The sequence below is a fragment of the Phascolarctos cinereus genome, unplaced genomic scaffold (assembly GCF_003287225.1).
Source record: "Phascolarctos cinereus isolate Bilbo 61053 unplaced genomic scaffold, phaCin_HiC Scaffold_4;HRSCAF=312, whole genome shotgun sequence".
Taxonomy (NCBI): Eukaryota; Metazoa; Chordata; class Mammalia; order Diprotodontia; family Phascolarctidae; genus Phascolarctos; species Phascolarctos cinereus.
Genome location: NW_027555847.1, coordinates 729,822,137 through 729,836,735, shown reverse-complemented (window position 1 = coordinate 729,836,735; position 14,599 = coordinate 729,822,137). Strand labels below are relative to the sequence as shown.

General features: G+C 55.0%; 1 protein-coding gene and 1 long non-coding RNA gene across 9 annotated transcripts in view; one reads left to right on the top strand and one right to left on the bottom strand.

The window, feature by feature from the left end:
- Positions 1-14,599, top strand: part of LOC144456632 (uncharacterized) — a 469,008-nt gene that overhangs the window by 208,204 nt on the left and 246,205 nt on the right. The gene's annotated exons all lie outside the window — the stretch shown is intronic.
- LOC110201755 (glutathione hydrolase 1 proenzyme-like) overlaps positions 1-14,599 on the bottom strand; it is an 81,791-nt gene that overhangs the window by 61,516 nt on the left and 5,676 nt on the right. For 4 of the 8 annotated variants that reach the window (XM_020977625.2, XM_078151898.1, XM_078151897.1 and 1 more), the window contains exon 1: positions 5,808-6,119. The exons of 3 other annotated variants lie outside the window; for them this stretch is intronic. The gene's annotated coding sequence lies outside the window, so the exon portion shown is untranslated. Of the gene's footprint in view, positions 1-5,807; positions 6,120-14,599 lie in introns of those variants that run through there. One more of the 8 variants, XM_078151901.1, reaches the window with a different exon arrangement.

Genomic DNA, 14,599 nt, shown 5'->3' with positions numbered 1-14,599 from the left:
GGCAGAGACAACTTGGAGGCTTTGGACATCTCCCTAAGCAGCAACAGCTCAGATCTGGAGTAAATACAACTGTTTCTGGCAGAGCTGAGCCCAAACCACAGAGCATGTTGTGAGTAGGATGAGTGAGAGCTGCAGAAATCGTGTCCACCAAAGCCACGCCTGGAGTTTTGGCGTTGGGCAGCTCATGTCTCATCAGCTGAACCTGGCATTCAAGGCCATTCACCCACTCCCAAGCTTTGTTTCCTCCTCCTCCTCTGAGGCCTCCCCAGACTCCTGCCATCTTCGTCTATTTGTGAGGGATGCCAGACACATCCTGGGCACTGTGATGCCCAGCCTTTACTAAGCCATTTTCCACACTGTTCCATCTCTGTTGGCCTTCAAGACCCAGTCCGAGCCCTACCTTCTTCAGGATGCCTTCTCTAACAACCCCTACCCTGTGCTGACCTCTCCCTCCCATCCTTAGGTGGGTTACCCCAACCAGGGAGGCAGAACCATAAAGCTGTGGGCGCTGGAAGGCAGGGGCTGCTGTGGGTAGGGCCCTATGAAAGGCATCAGTCTCTTTACCCCAGGGAGTTTCCTGTAGGCAGAAGGTCAAAGCCAGGGGTACCCAGGCTGGGGCTCTGGAAGGAGGGGAATGGAAGCTCTTCAGCAGTCTGGTCATCATGCCCACTCTCCTGCCTTGGGTGTGTCCATAGGAAGGTCTTGTGCCTGGGGCTATGCAGTCTTGGGTACAGAGCTCAGGAAGGGCAGGGCTGGTCACTAATGGCTGTGTTTCACAAGATCAGTGATAACTATTTCCTTAGTCATACCTTCTGATGCCTCCCTTACTCTCTTAGGGGTGCTCATAAGATAGTGGTAGTCAGTGGTCATAGGACCTTGGCCTCTTGGCTGTATCAGTTATCTGTCCTTTCACCATCCCTCCTCCCCCACAGAGCCCTGCAATCCACATCTCTACCCTCCCTCTCACACGCCCTCTTCCTACCCTGCCCAAGGCCTTGTAAACAGCACAGCTCCTCAGAGATGTTTACCTGCTGGTTATGACCTCTGGCAGCTGTCTGGAAGTAGCACCATTCATCATTCTGTTGGAAGAAGGCCCTGTCGCCTGCCTGGTCTATCAATGAGTGGCCATCACTGCCCATTAGCCCCTCCATGTCACCCTGAGCACAGGGACTCCCCGTCTCTGACAAAGGCCCATGGCACCTTCCTAAAGGCCCTGCTCAGATCATGTCGCTCCTTTGCTCACACACCATTGCCTACCAGACCTCGGCATTCAAGGCTCTGGCTCCAACACTCTCCACCACTTCTCCACCCTCCCCACTCATTCTTGTCTTATGCCCTCTGCTGCCTTTGTTCACACTGACCCCAGAGTCTGAGGATGGTTTCTCCCTCCCTCCATTACCACTTATTTCCTTCTGTTACTGTCCAGGACTGGAGGCACAGATGAAGACCCATCGCTCTGCCCACCCTCCCCTTGGGCACACACTGGAGGGACCTCTCTGTCCTCTGGTCCACCTTCTCCTTTGTACCTCAGACACCGATGGATGTCTTTCCTTGTCAAAATGTCTCAAGGAAATGCCTGGTGAGGAGGACAAGAACTGAGGGTCTTCCTTCCCCAGGAGTGCAGAGTGTGTGAAGTCTGTGTTCCTGCCTTATTCTTATCCCTGCTACCCGGGCTCCCCTCCCCCTGAGAAAATGGCCAAAGGGAACTCCAGCTAGATGTGGCCTCAGGGGCTTCTGACCTAACCTATAGCTTCACCCTCAATCCCTCCCCGCTCCTACCTTCCCAGTCACTGCAGAAGGCACCCCCATCCTCTCAGTGCCTCAGGCTCCCACCTACATACAGTCATCTGGGCTCGCTCTCTCACCCCCAATATGGCGTCAAGGCCAAGGCCCGTCTATTGCACCTCTGCACCATCTCTTACACCTGCCCTCTTCTCTCCTCTGACCCTGCCCCCACCCTAGTTCGGGCTCTCATTGCCTCAAAGAATTCCCCCCCCCAACAAGTGGGTGTCTAGCCCCTGGACCTCCAAGGAGGTCTCAAGGGGCAGTCCTTCCCACACTGGGACAGCTCTCACTGTGAAAAAGTTCTTCCTGGCATCCCTCCAGCCTCCCGTTGCCCCTGTCTTGTCCTCTGGGACCCGGCAGACCAAAGCTAACCCTGGGCCACGTGATGGTCCTGGAGATACTTGCCCAAGCCTTCCCCATTGGCTTCTCTGGCCCTCTTCAGTGCACTGTATGCAGAGGAAGCAGCTGTCTGTCCTCCAGACAAATGAGAAAAGCAAGCTGTGGTGCTGTCAAGTGGCCCTACTAAGTGGAAGGCATTTGTCAAGCATTGTCAAGCTGCCTTCCTGGGATGTGGATTTAAGATGCATGGGGGTGGGGGCAGCGAGGTGGCCCAGTGGATAGAGCTCTGGCCTTGGCGTCAGGACACCTCCAGCCTCAGCCACTTGACACTTACTAGCTGTGGGACCCTGGGCGAGTTGCTTAACCCTGATTGCCTCACTTAAAGGCAAAAAAAACAAAGAAAAGAAAAGAAAAATGCATCGGAGAAACCCAAAGGAAAAGTGGATAGATGGAAGCCTCTCTGCCTCTGGGGACTCCCTTAGGCACAAGGGAGCAGCCAGGAGGACCGATTAAGAAGTCCTGGCCAAGGACTGAAGACCCTAGGAGCACCATGAGAGACAAAAGAAAAAAGCAGATTTAGGAAAGGAACCCTGCTGGCCAGAAGATGTGGATGGAGGGTGCCTTCCTGGAGACCAGCTCAGCTGGGGGCACCTGATCCTTTTCCTCTCCCGGCACACGCTGATGACGAGTAACTGAACAAGCTCCCAAAATGGGCCAGAACGGGGCAAAACCAGTCTGCTTCTGCCTTTGGTTTTACTGCAGTCTGGGTCAGGCCAAGGTTCATTACCAAGAGGTTCTTGGGTATTTTAAATTTTGTTCACTAATCATTTACATCTTGAAACAAAGACTTACTCAATAAAGACAAGATCATTTTAACGAGTATTCTGAGTGTGTGTTTCTGCTCTAATGAGTGTGATGGGAGGAGGGAGGACATAAATCTGTGTATAATGGAGACACTGAATTCAGCTGCCTGAGAGAGCTCCTTGTGACTTGTCCGCCAATCAACAGAGGGCTTGGGGACTCAGAGAATTTACCAATTTTGTTTTTGATTTGTATTTTATACTAAAAAAAAAAGCTTTGTAAAGAAAGCAAGCCAGACGGAACTGGGACTCTTGCCCCAGACTAAGACCCTGAAGGACTAATGAAATTATCTCCAAACACACAAATTGCTATGTGCCAGAGTAAGCCCTCTCAGCTTTCCTCCACCAGAGAAGGGCAGGCCAAGCCAAGCACCTGGGGACGAATCAGCCGTGGCCAATCCACCCACTCTCCCCAGAGGCGCAGGGGAGGCCAGGCTGGGGAGCACGTCTCATCTCAACTGTCCTCCGGGGCGACCTCTGCCGGCCTTCGCACCCATAGACTGTACCTGGGCCCTGACGAGGGAATGTAAGGGGACCAGAGCGATCCCCCAGAGACTTCGCTGGATAAGGAAGCAGGTGAGACCTCAAGAGTGCTCAGGAGAGAGACCCCAGGGAGGACAGTCAGCGGCATCGGATAGCGGGAAAGCACTTAGCCCAGAGCCTAGTACTTAAATGTCCGTTCCTTTCACCATCTCTGCACAAACATACAACGCACTGTAGTGACCTGGGCCTGGAGTCAGGAAGATCTGAGTTCAAATCCAGCTTCAGACACCTTCCAGCTGTGTGACCCCGGGCAAGTCACTTCACCTTGTTTGCCTCAGTTTCCTCTTCTGTAAAATGAGCTGGAAAAGGAAACGGCCAGCACGCTAACCGTCCCTCCCTGCGTGGTATCCTCTGCCCTCTGAGGCCTGGGGGGGGGGTGTGGAGAAACCTGAGGCTGGCTGGACAGTGGTGCTCCCACACTCAAAAGAGACCCAAAAGGTGGGTAGGAGGATGGGGGAGGGGAAGGACAGCGTGATCCATGACCTCAGACGAGGTCATCACAAAGGGTCCAGTCAAAGCATTGGGGCCCTCCCTCCGTTTCCCTGATTCACGACCTAAAGGCCTTGTTGGCCTCAAATACCGCCCTACAGCAGAGGGATTCCCACTATGACCCATCTGACGAGTGGTCATCCAGTCTGCCTGGAGACCTCCCAGGAGGGGAAGGCCACCTCCTCTAGAGGCAGCAGCCTCTTCCACTTGGGAGGAAGGCCTGTCTGGATCTGCTTTTTCACAGCTTCCCCCCAGTACTGTTGGTTCTGCCCGTGGGGCAGCCCTCCAGATATCTGAGTGTAGCCATGCTGCACCAGAGGAATCTCCTCTTCTCCAGCCCAAATGGGCCAGCTCAGTCACCCGATTCGCGCTTGCTGTCCCTTCCTTGTGGTGGTGGCCCTCTTCTGGACATGGCAATTTCCCAAGGTCCTTCTTAAGCCATGGCCCCCCAAAACTGAAGACAGGAGTCTAGATAAAGTCTAACCAGTGAAGCAGAAGACATACAGTGCCTTAAAGGTTAAGAGAATATTACTTTTCTAGTACTTTGTGAAACTCCAGTTTATTCTATACCTTGAAAGGTGTCCTAAAGTCCTTTCCCCCTTATCTTGAACCAGTAGCAAAAGAATTGCTTTTGTGTCCTTTGGCTTATGTTCTCCCGTCCTTTCATTTTTAACCTGCGCCCTCAGGCCCTGTAAACCATGAAGAATTCCCTTCATCTCCCTCCTCCTATGCCGTAAGAGCTTTTCTTGACCCGTCTCTAATCTTTAACCCCCATAAAACTTCTACAACTGTCTTGTAAGCAACCATCTTCCTCATCCCGTCCTTGTAAAGCTGTCCCTACCTCTCTTTAAGTAGCTAGTCCTCTTTCCAGAGCTAGCCCACTGCTTTTGCGGCAATAAAGCTCCCAATGGTTACAAAGGTCTAAGTGAATTCTTTCACCTCTGAACCAGCTCTCCCAACTCTAAACCTCAACCCTGGGGCAGAGGACAGCTGAGCGGGTCCCCTTCTTTTGCCTGGGGGTGTGGCGCTATTGACCCATATTGAGATTATAATACACTGAAATCTGAGGATCGGGGATCCTTTTCAAAATGACTTGTGTCTATCCATACATGCCCCATCTTATGTTAGTGGAGCTGATTCCACACAGCTTAAGCGTGCCAGACTTTACATTTACCCCTGCTGAATCTAATCTTATTCATTTTAGCCAAAGGCTCCAGCCACTCCAGAGCCTTTTGGGTCCTGACCATCATACAGGGTAGTAACTATCCACCCCAGCTTGGCATCATCAGCAAACTGGATGAATGCGCTCTAGGGCCCGGCATTGCATTGATCCCTGGGGCCCTCTGCTGCAAACCTCCTGACAGGAACACTCCCCTATTATCTCCCAGGCCACATCTCTCTATAGTCTCCACAAGAATAATTCAAGATACTTTGTAAAAAATGAAATCTAGTGACGGACTGTTTAGGGGAGCCAGACGAGTGGGCGCCTGGTGAGCTCATCCTTATGGGGCTGGCCACCTCTCTGGGGGATCCGCCCAGCCAGCCAGCCCTGCAGAGACACTCCACCTACAACCCCACTGGACAAGAGAGCACCCTCCAGCCATCTTGAAGGTGGGGAAGGGGGCAGGAATAAGCATTAATTAAGCTCCTACTACATGCCAGCACTGTGCTAAGCACCTTACAAATATTATCTCACCAGATCCTTACAACAACCCTGGCAAGTGGTGCTATTATTTATTATCCCATTTTGCAGATGAGGAAACTGAGGCAGACGGAGATTCAGAGACTTACCCAGCTCACCAGCTAGGAAGCGTCTGAGGCCAGATTTGAACTCGGATCCTCCAGATCCCAGGCCCAGTATTCTATCCACTGCACCACTAGTCCCTGGGCAGCCAGGAAGGCACTTTAGGAAGGTGAATGTGGTCCCATCTGAGGCCAGACCCGCAGGCTGCACTGTGGGGAGGCAGGCCTAGCCTGAGGCAGGCACACGTTTGGCCCAGGCTCAGCCAGGGAACAGCAGCCTGTGACCCGGCACCCTCTTACTTCTCTCCATCTATCTCATGTGGCTGCTGGGGGGCCAGTCCAAAGGGCAGCGCCCACACCTCAGCTCACATCCGTGACTGGAGCCCTCCAGGGAGTCTCCCTGGGTCCTCCAGGTCTGTGCTGTCCTCAGCGCATGTGTTAATGGGTCACCAGGAGTTAATGTGTCACCCTTCTAGCTAACTTATTGGAGAGGAAGGCCTGGGGAGCGTCCCCCCTCATCCTCCTTCCCCCACCCTAGGATGCTGAACTCCTCAGCCTGCGCCTGACACTCCCCCCACCCCCACCCCAGCAGCCATCTGCCTCGAGAGGTCACCGTCACATGCTCCAGGTTTTGGACCATAGGCCTCTGCTCAGAGCATCCCCCTCCGGGCCGCTCCGAAATGTGAGGATCTCAGGCCTGGGAGGGCCCCCGGGCCATCTAATCCAAACCAGTGCTGACAGGAAGAGAAGGCTCTCCACCTCACCACCCTCCCCCCACACTCCTCCCCAGACACCCTGGGACCGCCCTTGGTGGGGAGTCTCCCCAGCCAGAAATGCTGACTCCAGCCCTGACCAGTTTCCAGCCTCCCCAGACTTTAGAGACTCTGCAGACAGCCGCGGAGTCCCCCAGGCTAACCATGGCCAGTCCCTTTGACCACTCCTCAAGTGCACTGAGCTCCAAAGATGCCCCCTGTACGCTGTCCAGCCTAAACAAGCGTCCCCTGAGTTAGGCCACCATAGGTACCCTGTGTCATGCCCTCCCTGTGAGGTGGGCCAGCACACACACATGCCAGTCAGTCAGTGAGCACTTGTCAAATGTCTACTGTGTGCCAGGCACTGTGCTGAGGGCGAGGTGCCCTCCAGGAGCTGTCACAGTCTACTGGGGAAGGGAAGGGAACGAGGGTTTACTGAGTGTTTACTATGTGTCAGGCCCCGTCCTGAGAGCTTTACAAATACGATCGCATTTGATCCTTCCAACAGCCCTAGGAGGCAAGTGCTATTATTATCATCCCCATTTTACAAATGAGGAAACCGAGGCAGACAGAGGGTCTTGCCCAGGGTCACATAGCTAGTAAGTGTCTGAGGATTTGAACTCAGGTCTTCCTGACTCCAGGCCCAGCACTCTATCCGCTGAGCCATGGACCACTAGAATGAAGAAGGGCCAGGGAGGCTTCCTGGAGGAGGTGGGATTTTTGTGGGACTTGGAGGAAGCCCAGAGTTCGGTAGTGGGAGCGGAGGAGGGAGAGCAGTCCAGGCTTGGGGACAGTCAGAGAGAACGCCAGAGCCGAGGGACTGAGGGGCTTGCTCACAGAGCAGCCAGGAGGTCAGGGCCGCCGAATCGAAGGGCACATGTCAGGGAGTGAGGTGTATAAGGAGACTGCAGAGGGCAGAGGGGGCAGCTAGCAAGGGCTTCAAAGGCCAGACAAAGCCTTCTGTATCTGCTCCTGGAGGCCACAGGAAACCATCGGAGCTCACTGGGCTTTAGGGAGATGGCTCTGGGGGCTGAATGGAGGATGGATGGGAGGGAGGGGAGGAGAGACAGACAGACCCCCAGCAGCTACTGCCACAGTCCAGGCATGAGGGGATGAGGGTCTGCTCCTGGGCAGTGTCAGAAAAGGGAAGGGGGAAAGCCATCAAGTCAAACCCCATGAAAGGTGGAAGCCCATGGTGGCTTGTTAATGATCATAATTCAGATACTGAATCATAAATTCAGAAGCTGACTCATAACTCAGATAACGTATCAGGTAAAAGCCATGACAAGAAAGGTTGACTTATTTGTGACCACGTTGTGACCTGTACACAATCTCGTGCTTGGGCATTTACCTATCAACATTGGCTTAACACCCAAGCTCGGAAATGAGTGCCTTGCTCTGCAGAAATCTGAAATAGCCGCCAAGAAGCCGGGATGTGCTCTCCAGCTCTGCCTGCCTTTGTCTGCTTTCTATAATCACCACTGGGCTTTCCTGGGGTCTTTGCGGGAAGCCTCTGAATGTCTGGCAACCCCCCCCGGATTACCCATTTTTAAGTATTTTTAATGATTGATTAGACTGCTCTAATCAGCCTGGAGGTCCTTGGCCTCTTCCTTTGGCATCAAGAACATCACCCAGGTGTGGGGGAGGTGCAGCATTCCCCAGCCAGGGAACCCCAGACCTTACAGAGCCATGTTAGAGGGATGCTGCAAACGTGAATTCCACAGGCCTCGGCACCATGTTGAATCTGGGGGTGAGAGAGTGAGGAGCCTGGGATGACTCCAAGGGGGAGAGCGTGAGGGATGGGTGCATGGGGCCATTCCATCGGAAGACCTGTTCACTAGTCCGTGAGCTCCTACGGGGCAGGGACTGTCTTTGACTGTACTTAGCACAGTGCCCAGCACCGAGCAGGCATTCAATAAATACCAACCAACTGACTAGTGTCCTCAACATTAATAGGGGAAGTAGGAAAAGGGAGGATTTAGAGGGCAAGAAAACAAGGCCAGTTTTGGATCCGTGCAGTGTCAGATGTCTCTGGGACGTGCAGAGGAAGACACAAGACTGGGGTCAGCAGAGATGGTCATTAAATCCATGGCATCTGATGAGGTCACCCTGAGAAGTAGGAGAGAGGGAGAAGAGCACTCCAACTGGTCCAAGAGGCCCCCCAGGATGGCCGCACAGAGACGGTTTGGCGGCTCAAACAAAAGAAAAGTAGGTGTGAAGAAACCCTCCTTTAGTCTAAGAGGATCATGGGGGCTCTGATTCACTGGGCGCAGGGGTCATCTTGGGATCACTTGGAGATTAAGTCACGCTTCTTGGGCTGCCTAGCAAGGCAGCAAGCCAATTGAAAGCCAGTTGATCTAGTCAGAGAGGACTCCACATTCAGGAGCTGAGGGCTCCAGGCCCCTTTGAGGGAGGAGGGAGGAGGGAGGAAAGAGCACCCCTCCCCCAGCCCTCATCCTTATTCACCCTGAGTAGCAGGACATACATAACTCGTGCTGGGAGTAGTGGGAGGCGTGCCAAGGGCAAAGATAAGCTTTGAGAAGTCATTTGAGTTTCCAGAGTCATAAATAATCCGTTTATGACCTTGTGGACTTTGGAAAGTTGCAAGGCCTGAAGGTCCTGCCCTGGAGCTGGGAGCAGCTCCACCTGGAGCAGCAGCAGCTTCTGCTCTGGGAGCCGAGAGACAGCAGAAATGTACTAAACACAAGGATGCTGTGAGGTGTCCAATAGAAAGCTCCATCTAAAGGGGAATTCAGGAGGACTCCATGAAGGGAGAAAAGAACTCCCTAATCCAGCACTGCGCCTCCTCCTCTACATGTGTCTCACTGTCACTCTACCACGGTTTGAGCCCATGCTCCTCAGTAGCCTTGTGTGTGCAAGGGGAGAGTGCTCTTCCAGTCTGGGGAGACTGTTTTTATTACCCCTGCTTAGTAAATACCCTTTCTAAAAGCTTATTGAGTCTGGGTGATATTCTATGGGAAGCACACCGGTGGGGGCTCACGAGTGATGATTCTAAAGAACCAGAGCAGGGGCAGCTAGGTGACTCAGTGCATAGAGCACCAGCTCTGAAGTCAGGAGGACCTGAGTTCAAACCCAACCTCAGACACATAACACTCACTAGCTGCATGACTCCGGGCAAGTCACTTAACCCCAAATACCTCACCAAAAAAACCCAAACAAACAATAAGGAACCAGAGCTTTCAGGGTTATCCCCAGAACCCAAAGGTGGCAATAGTCGGCTGTTGCCCAGGACTCAGCTACCAATGAAGTCAGATGGTGGGGAAGTGGCTGGGGGCAATGAGGACCTCTGAACTTCTGGAGGGAACAAGGAATGTCAGGGTCGCATTTTGGTATGAAAGGCTCACTACCGGGGTCAGAGACAAGGCGTTGCCAGTGTGCTTTCGGTCTGAGGAGGCCTTGCTCTGACGGGTGAGGGGCTGATGGCACATCTGTGCAGGGGAGGAGGCCTGCTGACCGTTCCTGTCCCTCTCCTCAAGGCCCTGTCCAGTACTCTGGCCAACTCCAGGTCCCTAGACTTGATACGAGGCATGAGACTCAGGACTGGCCCGCTGGCCTCTGGACTCCTCCTTGTTCCCAGCCAAGCCAGATTTCCCTGTAGCTGATTCTCCCCACCCTCAGCCACGCTCAGTGCCCCTGAGAAGCCACCGAGAGCCAAGGTCAAAGCCGCTCAACTGTGCAGGGCATCCTGTTTGCCCTCCGCTGCACATGCCAGGGCACAGAGGCAGGATGGCCAAGAGTCCTGACCCCTCCGCCCTCTGCTTCCCCAGGAAGAGCCAGCTCCTTCCAGCCCAGGCTGCTTCAGCTCCATCATGGCTCCAGGATCTCACACCAGAAGCATGAAGCCAAGTTAATGTTTAAAGAATGTGAGTGATTGTTCAATGGTTTTTGTTCCCTGTGCTGCCAAACTGACTTCGTCAACGCCCAGGGGCGTAGGAAGGAGGGTCACACATGGGGGATCCTGGCTCAGTTTTCCTTGGCTTCGTTCAATCCAACCAGACTCCATACGCCAGGCCTCGTGCTGGGCACTGGGGGCACAAAGACAAAACACTGTCCCTCGTCTAGAAGAGGGGCTGGGAGCAAGATGGGCACAGATAAATGGGCCCAAGAAAGGCCTGATGGAGGGAGGGGTGCCCAAGTGGAGCCTGGAGGAGAGCTGGGATTCCAGCAGACCGCAGCAAAGATGGGGACGATCCCTGCAAAGAGGACGTTCTGGGCCAAGGCCTGGCGGGGCTGCTGCAGAGCAAGGGGAACGGCCAGCCAGCCAGGCTGGCTCGAGGACCAAGCAAGTGAGGCCCAGGGTGGTGGGACCAGTCTAGAGACAGAGGCGAGAGGCAGGCTGGGAAGGGCTCTGGGGGACAAGCCCAGGAGAATGCTTCGCAAGCCTGGGGGAAACGGTCGTGGGCAGCCCGGTCAGCACTTGAGGAAAATCGCTCTGGCAACCAAGTGGAGATAGATTAGAGAGTGGGGAGGCTTGGGGCCGGGAGACGGGTGGGGCAGAGGGATGGGGAAGAGGGGGAGGAAGAAGGACAGAGATGGGGAGAGGAGTGAGGGATGGGGGAGATGGAAAGGGAAGAGCCATGATGGCCCTGCATTTCGAGCCTGGGTAATTAGGAGGATGGTGGTGCCCGCCACAGAAATGGCGGCCTTCAGAAGAGGAGAGGGTTTGGGAGGAAAGGTGGTGGGCCCTGTATCAGGCTGCTGTCTGTCCTTTTCCATCTTATACTGGGAAGTGACTTTCCAAAGCCATGAGAGAGCCTCTGTGGTTCCCTCCTAATTTCACCCTCTGAGGTTCAGTGCACAACTTGCTGGCTGTCACCCAGGGCACTGGCTGCTGCCACCACTGCCAGCTTTGGGGCTTGGACACACTCACTAACGTGATGAAGTGCCCTCACGCCTTCAGCCCAGGGCCATTCCCCAGACCAGCTGCCACACCCGCCTCCTCTAACTACAAAGGCCTAAACTTCGAGTCTGACCATTCTCCCACCAGCTCTAAGCCCATCTTACAGGCCCACATCTCTCCTTTCCGCAAGACTATTTTCCTGAGCCACACCCTTCCCTCGCTCTGCTGTGGTCTGGGCTGGTTCCTTGGGATGCCCCCCTTCCATCACATGCCCTAGAACTTCAGGTCCTGGCTCCCAGGCCTGGAGTTTGCCAACTCTGTTCTTTTCCTTTTTAGGAGTCAGGATGTTTGCCTGCTCCAGTCCTGTGGTCCTGCTCCTCTTCTCCATGCCTCCAAATACCAGACAGGGGCTCTTCCCCAAGGCTCCCTCCCCGTGGACCCTCTGCCTCCCATTCTCCAGCCAGACACCAAAGGCATCTTCCTGAAGACTGTCCCTCCCTGCTCAACAAACCGTTATGGCTCCCTATTACTCCCAGGACCGAATGCAATCTCCTCTGGCTTAAAAGCCTGCTCCAAGCCGGCTCTCGTCGATTCCAGCTCTATCCCTTAGTTATTACTCTCATTCCCACACTCAGAGACCTGGCCAGAGGGGCCTTCCTGATGTTTCTCTCTCTCCTCTCCTTTCCCTCTCTTTCTCTCTCTGTCTCTGTCTCTCTCCTCTCTTCTCTTTCTCTCTTTTCTCTCCTCTCCTCTCCCTCTATCTCTTTCTCTCCTTTTCCCTCTCTTCTCCTCTCCTTTCTGTCTCTCGTCTCTCTCCTTTCTCTCTCTCTCTGTCTCCTATCTCTGTCTACACACACACACACACACACACACACACACACACACACACGCTGCTTCATTTCCCATCTCTCTGTTTTTGCCTGTGCTGTATCCCTGCAGGTACACTGGAGGTACCAGCCCAAGTCCTCCTCCCCATACTGTCTTTAGTATACTAAGCCGCCATTTGGCAAGACTTGGGCTGGCCCTGGTATCTTTATCTCTGGTACCTGAAGGCCTAGAGGGCAGGGACAGGGCCCCTCCGAAGCAGCTCCCTTCAGTGGGGTTGCCCCAAAGCTCCAGCCTTGGATGCCAACCTGGCACAGTGGGAGCATCCACGGCAGGGTGGGGTTCTCATGGGGAGCCTGGAGGGGAACAGGGCTGGGGAGGGGGCAGGCATGACCAGGTTGTCTCTTGTGGAAAAGCCCTACCACAGGGGCTGGGCCAGCCACCTCTCTGTCCTGAGATTAGCTCCTCAGTGAGAGTCCCAGCCCTGCCCCTTTCTCTTCCCAATGTGGCCTGGCCTCTCTACACCTCATCCTCATCACAGGGTCTGTCTTAGGGGTGTCAGAGGGACACACACACACACACACACACACACACACCCAGCATCTGGAGAAAGGGCCCCTGGGATGGCCAGGTGCCCACACCCCTCCTGCCCCCTGCCTGCCCACCTGGGCAGGAGTCCTGGACAGTCCAGACAGCAGCTGGGAGGCCCAAGCTTGCCTCCTGGCAGGCTGGCATGGTGCCAGCCAGGGAGGAAGAAGAGATGAGTTTCCTGAACCTTGCCCAAGCCCAGGACCCTCAGTGGGGAGGCTCCTGCAGCCTCCTCCCTGCTTCCCTTAAGGTAGTCATGGATAGATAGCTGGCCCCAGCCTTGGCTCTGGGAAGGAGGTGGGGAGGAGAGGCTGTTGGCAAGGCCAGCATCCTGAGTGGTCAGGTATGGGGCTGGGAACCAAGGTTCCCCAGGATAGGGCAGCTGCATGCCTTGAGCCCAGGAGCCACTCTACCCAGAATGCACCCCTTCCTCTGTTTGTCCAAACCACTGAGCCACTCTCCAAAGCTTAGCTCTTCTGCCACTGCCTCCACCAGTCCTCCTGGATTGCACCTAGTCTCCCTCTCAGGCAGCTCAATCCCATCGTGCCTGGGCCAGCTGCCTGGCTGCAGTAGGGTAGGGAGGAGGGCAGGGGAGGGACACGGATCTCTCTTTATCCGTGTGTCCTTGGGTGAGCTAATCTCAGAGAAGGACTAGGTAAATGCCCAAATGGATAGAATTCAGAAGAGATTGGGGGCTGCACAAAAAAAGGGCCCTGGAGGGTTCTGGAGGGGGTCAGACCCACAGAGGCCGTGGACCGGGACTCATGACAGCAGGAATGGAAGGGAGCCCAAGGCAGGCAGATATGGGGGGGGGTGTTAGACATATCAGGGGCGTGGCCTGGGAGGGGGAGGCCGACAGAGCCTGGCAAAGGGCAGCTGCCCCAGGCCCCTTTCCTTCCCTGGAGTCCAGGCTAAGGTCCTTCTTGAAGCTCTCCCCTCCACCCAGCCCAGGGCCCCCAGCCCCAGCAGCAGTCTGTGTGTGTAGGGGTGCTCCGGCCCCCTGCCTCAGGGCGCTCCGCCTGGGAAGCCAGACCGCTTCCATGGTCAGGGGAGCAGAGCCTGCACAGCCCCGGGTCTGCCTGGGCGGGCTTGGGAAGATGGCAGGGCACCAGCTATTCACCTGCCTGGACGAGTGCTCGGAAGGTGCCCTCACTTTACCTATAGAGTGTGAGTCAGGTAAGGAGGCTGGCTGCCCCGGGATGCCTTCCTCCAAGGCACCGAGCCCTGTGCCCCTCCACTAGAGACCTGCTTCTCAGCTCCCCTCAAACCCCAGAATTTTGGCATCTGCCTATCACTCCATCCTCTCTTGCCTGGCCCCTCCACCCGGCTGGCGGGGCTCAGCAGCGCCACCTGCTGGAATTCACCCAGCAGCGCAGGAAGGGCTCTGTCTTGATGAGGCAGGCATAGACTGTTATCAGGGATCGTGGATGGGACCTGAGGGGCCACTGAGGCCAACTCCCTCATTTTACAGACGAGGAAACTGAGGCATGAGGAGCATCAGTGACGTGCCCACCATCACAAGGCTAATATGGTAAGGGACTGAGGCAGTGTTTGAAGCCAGGTGTCCAGTGCTCTGGCCGCTGGCCCACCGTGCCCTGTTCGCCATGTTTGCTGTATGTTCATTAAGCACTTTCTGTGGGCACAGGTCATCCTTCCCGCCTTCTCCCCCCATGGCCCACTGTGATCCTCTGTCCTCCTGAGACAGGTATGCTCAGACCTCCTTGAGAACTAGCTGCTTGTTTAATATCTAACGCCGACTGTCTATCGAGACGTGATGGAGGAAATGTTGCTAATGCTGACTAAACTAACGTGCA